The 5,970-nt window shown below is 37.8% G+C and overlaps 1 long non-coding RNA gene across 1 annotated transcript; it reads left to right on the forward strand.

Moving 5' to 3' along the window:
• The first annotated feature begins 246 nt into the window (after positions 1-246).
• On the forward strand, positions 247-1,833 carry LOC136820940 (uncharacterized). Its single transcript, XR_010848661.1, has 3 exons — positions 247-715; positions 1,306-1,420; positions 1,651-1,833. It is a non-coding gene; the product is annotated as an uncharacterized lncRNA (long non-coding RNA).
• Positions 1,834-5,970: the final 4,137 nt, after the last annotated feature.

Here is a 5,970-nt window from a genome sequence, read left to right on the forward strand (position 1 = left end):
GTTGATGAGATGTTAAATTGCTTACTTTAACATTTTTGGTGGTACCTTTAACAGGGGCTTTGATTGATTAGAACGTGGTTGATGGGATGATGAATCGCTTGCTTTGGAAGCTTCGCCAGTAGCTTCTACTTGGGGATCTGATTGCTTACAGGGGCGGTGCGACACCCCTGCAAAACATGCACTCGCAGGGTATGCTCCGGAGTCTTTTTTGTCGCAGCTTGTTTTTAGCCTACCCGGAGTTGTTTTTCCGGATCATTAGTTAGTGTCATTAGATTTATTTTACTGACTTAAAGTCCGCGGTAAATATAAGAAAACTGTTTATCAAGTCGCGTTACAGGAAGCGTGAATTCGAGTCTGTATTTTAGATTTTGTGTACAAAAGCGTTTTGCAGGCCTGCACCCTGCAAAATTTTGCAGAAAGACCTGGATGAGGTCAAAATGCAGGGTTTGCCCGGGATTTGATGGCTGTTAGTGTCAAAACGTTAAAAGTCAAGACTCGTCAAATGGCTTTAGATGCTTGGAGAAGAAAAAACAGAATAGACAGTCCTGATTTTATCTATTTTGTCGCAAATTCTGAAGAATTTGAAGCCTGCACATTTTCGATCTTCTCCAAATTCGTCATCTGAGGGCTGCCATCAAGGTCATCTCAATGTTTGTTTTTCTTCTTATGGTTATCTTCTGAAATCCATTGCAACAAGGAAAGTCAAATCTGTAAGGTATGTGGTATTTTTTTCTATTATTTTTCATGCCAGCATGTTATCAATTATAATCTGATAAGTGCAGGAAAAACTGCTTCCCTTCCCCCTCTTTCTCCTCTTTATGACTTGTCATAATTCTTGGTAATCAAAAAACCACTTGTTGTGTGTGGTGAGTGAGTGGTGAGTGAGTGGCCAATCATGAAATATTTATAAGATATTTGATCAATCGGGGTACGTACTTACTGTTTGTTTGGCCAATCACTCTGGCTAAGAAAAGGTTGACGACAGGAGATGAATTTGTGGCAATTTAAGAGGCAAAGGGACAACCAACCTATTGTGGTTTTATTTTGAAATAAGAGACAAAAAATAACATTGAAAATTTTGTGATTCTGACCTTGACACCTTAATGTTTTTAATATGTTTTGGCCGGTTAAAAATTTTTTGTGGGGAGAGAAAAAGATCTGTGTGGGTTTTTCGCACACTATTTTGAGGTACACGAACAGATTGTATTTGACTATGTTTAGTTTGCGGGCCAGCACCTGCCAGTCAAGTACTGGTCATAAAAACTGCACAACAATCTTAAAAATGATTTCTCTATTTTGTTTTAGTTCTCTTCCAAATGGAATTTGCCTGTACAGTTCCATTTCTCTCCATCTTGTGGGCAACAATTCTTTGATGGATACACTTCGATGCCTTGCACGTGTGCAGAACTTTTCCTGAATTGTAAGTATTATTCTCAGAACCAAAAAAACCCATCCAATAAGTTTAGTAGATTGGCTCAGTCATGAAGCATTACGGTTGGCGGTTATCCGCAGTCAGCCGGTTATTATATAAGATTAATTTCATTGGTTGTCCAGTTGTCGTTTGACTTAAATTTGGTTGTTTTGTGTTTGTTAAATATGTAGGTGTAGCTTGCAAAAAATCCTAATTCCCTCTTCATTATATACTTTCAGGTTAGTTGCCATCATACTGTCCAGTAGCCCCTAGATCAATGGATTATTTTGCACCTTCACGTGGTTGGTACAAAATCTTTGTAAACACTGACAAAGTCTGCTAATAAGATGAGTGAAACCATATTTAACTTAAAGGAAACAACAGAATGGAATAATTCAATCAAAATGATGATGTGTCAGTGTGTACCTAGCATTAAGTTTCTTGGAATTTTTTGGATTCAAAATTTTCCCTGTAAACTGGATATCAATATTTGTCATGTAATATCATCTCTGGAAAGTACATCTTGATTTGATTTTGTCATGTAATTGCCAATGCAAATGAATTTGGATGCATAATATATATATGTGACTCCCCAAGCGATTTGAAGTACACAAAAGTCCGATCGGCTAAAGCGGGTAAAAGACCGGTCTCATAGCGGGCGAAGTGAAATTTCAAGCGGCCTAACATTTTAGAAGATCGGCCATGAAGCGGCCAATGGAATCTTTCCAAGAACGGCCTCAAGGCCTCTATTAGAGGCTTTTTCTTGATCGAGAGACCGGCTAAGCGGCCAGCGGCCTATTTAGCGGCCAGCGTCCTATTTAGCGGCCAGCGTCCTATTTAGCGGCCAGCGGCCTATTTAGCGGCCAGCGTCCTATTTAGCGGCTTTCTTTAGGGATCTTCTCAAAGATATAATCGATTTTCGTTTATGAAGTTTGCGATTAATGACTCGACTATTTATTCTCCTATATTCAATTATTTTTAATCTCCCATATTCGATTATTTAATCCTTGTTGTATTCGATTAATTAATCCTTTTTCGCTTATATCTTAGGGATCTTCTCAAAAATATAACCGAATTTCGGTAAAATGGTTTCGGTTAAATTCGGCTGTTTAACCGAATCGCTTTGGTAAAAATAATTATTGAATTTGGCTTAAGCTTGTGGAATTCGGTTAAAGTTTTACCGAATTTCGGCTATAAAGAATTTTACACTGTCTAGAATAATAATAGAGAATTCCACTGACTGAGACGGGGATATTAACAAAAGGATCGTTCGTGGTGAGACAGGGTTGTCTTGAAAATTGTTCTTTTAACTACTTACATATTCTGAATTTGTTTATCTAGTATTTTTGAATACTGTAGCGAAATACTTTGCTAGCTTATATTTCTTTTCAAATCATAACAACGAACGAAGCAGAGTGCAGACTTTTACTAAATGTTTATTTACATTGAGCTCCCTCTGCGTGCTTTCCTTCCTGTTATCACGTGAACTTTTACCAAAAATAGTGATGAAATACACTCCTTCTGAGTGTGTCTCTTTCTTTTCACGTGATTTTCACTTTTTCTCTCTCGCATTCTAAAAGTTGCATCAAGCATTCGAAACATCACAGATCAGGAGCTTGTGACAAATCAGGAGCTTATAAGAAAGCAAAGCCTGCAAGATGCCCTTTTGGAAGCTTTCCCCCTTCTCTACTGGGGAAGCAATCATTTCATTTTATTTTACAACATTTGATGGCTTCTTAGGTCCTTCTTTATTTCGAGCGCCCTCCCTTTTATCTTTTTTTTTTTTTTGCCCTTTTTGATTTCTGAAAAAATCTTTCTTTGTTCCAAATGTACTTGAAAATGTAAGTAAATTAAAAAACAAAGCTAAGGGCCGCTCATGGCCGCTAAGGGCCGCTAATGGCCGCTAATGGCCGCTAGTGGCCGCTATGTCCGATAAGGGCCGCTGTTAGCGGCTTAAAACTTACTATGTGGCCGCTTCACTGTGGCCGCTTTTAATAAGCGGCCTCGCATCGGCCTTTTTCAATATCCAAGCGGCCCAAAAGGTAAAAAGACCGGTCAAGTAGAGGCCAAAGAAGATCGGTCTTTTTACCGATCGAACTTTTATGTACTTCAAATCGCTTGGAAAGTCACATATATAGTATAAAATTTATAACACAACAACTGAATTTTGATACTAAACATAAAACATGCTGCATTATGTACATAATGAATAAATGAGTTTCTGATGACATATGGTTTGATTTCAATTCGGATTGGGGGCTTTTTACCCCTGGTACAGGATTCTCTGCTTGATTTGGCAAACTGTTCCAAACGAGACACCAGAATGGGGCTAGACTACAATTTCAAGATGAACCAACTATAGAGATTTCAGCTTCAGTACAAATTCTAGTTTTGGATACTTTAATGCATCACATTATTCAATTTTCTAATGAAATACTCTTTTCTCGAGCAGTTTGAATAAAATAGTTTAGCTCTTTTTCTCTAAATTTTCATTTGAAATGGCAAAAGGCTTTTATTGTTAATCTGCTTGAAATTATTTAAGTCACCTTTTGGCAGCAATAAGCGGAATTATTACATTTGCAGTGGTTGGTGTTTGGACTGTTCATGAAGCTTTCTTGGCTTGCTTAAGCTCTTGAAGTAGAACTTCTTTATTCCCCAGGCTTTTGCAATGGGTGCATAACGGATGAACAATTTTGTAGGATTTACGTAACAGCTTATATGATTTCATGTCAAAATCCTTCGTTCCACAATGGCTGCACACATAATTTTCAACAGAACGAGAAGAATAGAATGCACTTTCAATACTGATGTTGCACTTTAAATCCCTCATCACATACAAATTAGTAGACGTGAGCTCTATACCACATGAAAATATGATATCTTCGAGCATTCGGCGATCAGCAGAAGAAATGATACCATTCTGACTGTACACACAACGTTGTTTACCGCATTGATGACACTTTATGTCAGATATGACCCGTTTAGTAAGGCATTTGGCGTTTGGGTTCTTGCTTTTCTTCTTTTTAGCTCCTCCAGATTGCAACGAAGGATAGTCTTTTTCGGTGGTGACTACCTTACCATACAACATGTCAAATGGTAAGTAATGCTCCTTATCAGGACCCAAAACGGGAGCTGGTACTTTTGGTGGCATAACACCTAAATATAAATTAGGAACAAGTTTTTATTTATCATTGTACATAGGGTATTGGGGATATTGCTTTGAGGGCTGGAAAACTAAACGAGCTGTTTAACCAGAGGGGACTGAGATTGTAAAATGGAAGCTTAGAAAGAAATGTTTTGATGTTATTCGACTGTTATTAGGAGATTCTTAGAACATTTTCGTTATATTATCCAAAAAAAGACAAGGCGTAGTTTATTTATCCTCTTATTTTTATCGACTAACAATTTTGGAAACGTAAAAAATCAAAAGTTAGGGATGAATTCTTTACTTACCTCTGATTTTACAACATGATTCGTCGTTACATTTACGAAACTGCAGCAAGTAAAGACCATCTGTCATGTGTGCACCAAGGTATTTTAGAAGAGATGGATAATCTTTCAACTTGCCTTGTGAATGGGGTACGCTTCCTTCATTTTCAATGAAGGGCTCGATCGATTTGAGTACCGTTAATACTTCAGAATCTTGTATATTTGGCTCAAAGGTTTTAAGTTCCAGATATTGGAAGCTTTGTTTCAATATTCTAATGAGGAGTTTAGTAAAACAATATTAATGAATTTTTGTTTAATTCTAACCTTTTCGATGTTTTCTTCCACAGTCAATGGTTCACTTTCAATTTGAACTTCATTTCCATGGACATCATTCTCTGTGTTGCTATGACACAGAGAATATCTAAGGCAGTGTGAAGCAACTTTTCACTCTTGTTCCAATTTTTGATTCACTCTGTCAATTCCTCAATAGCTGTGAAAGGACCACCATGTGACTTTTTACAAGCTGCTACAAACTTTATAACACGCTGGTCAGCGGTCAACTTCACTGCATCTTCCTCATCAACACTGCAGCTGATCAACTCATGTTGCTTCTTGTCAAATAGGCGTTGCTTCTCATCAAGGTCCTTGGCAATTTTTCTGTTGGCTTTTGTTCTCCATTTCCTACTCTTGTTGATCAGATCTTTGGAGTACATGACTTTGAAAACCTCTGAGAACAGGACTTTTTCAATTCTCTGTGAAGGTTGCCAAAGTAATTCTCAATAGGCTTTGTATGTGTGGCATCAGGCTCATCAAGCATTTTTTCATCCATATTCTTTAAGACACGGTCAGGACTGTTAGGATCATCACCAAAGCCATATTGGTCTCCACGTTGCCTTTTCAAGATGATCCCAATTTTTTCACACGTTTGTTTGAGATATTTCTCCATCAAAATCGAATCGAATCGCAGCTGTCCACATATTCTTTTAGCTTGAGTGAGACAGCTACACCATACGGAGATGTTTCTTTCTTCAAAGGGTCAAGATCGTATGGCTGGAGTGTTGGTAAACCAGGGGGGGTCGGTACTAAAATTTCAGACATCATGACTTTTAGTGTGGTGGTATTACAAAGGG

Source organism: Clytia hemisphaerica, unplaced genomic scaffold (assembly GCF_902728285.1).
Source record: "Clytia hemisphaerica strain Z4C2 unplaced genomic scaffold, Clytia hemisphaerica genome assembly, whole genome shotgun sequence".
NCBI lineage: Eukaryota > Metazoa > Cnidaria > Hydrozoa > Leptothecata > Clytiidae > Clytia > Clytia hemisphaerica.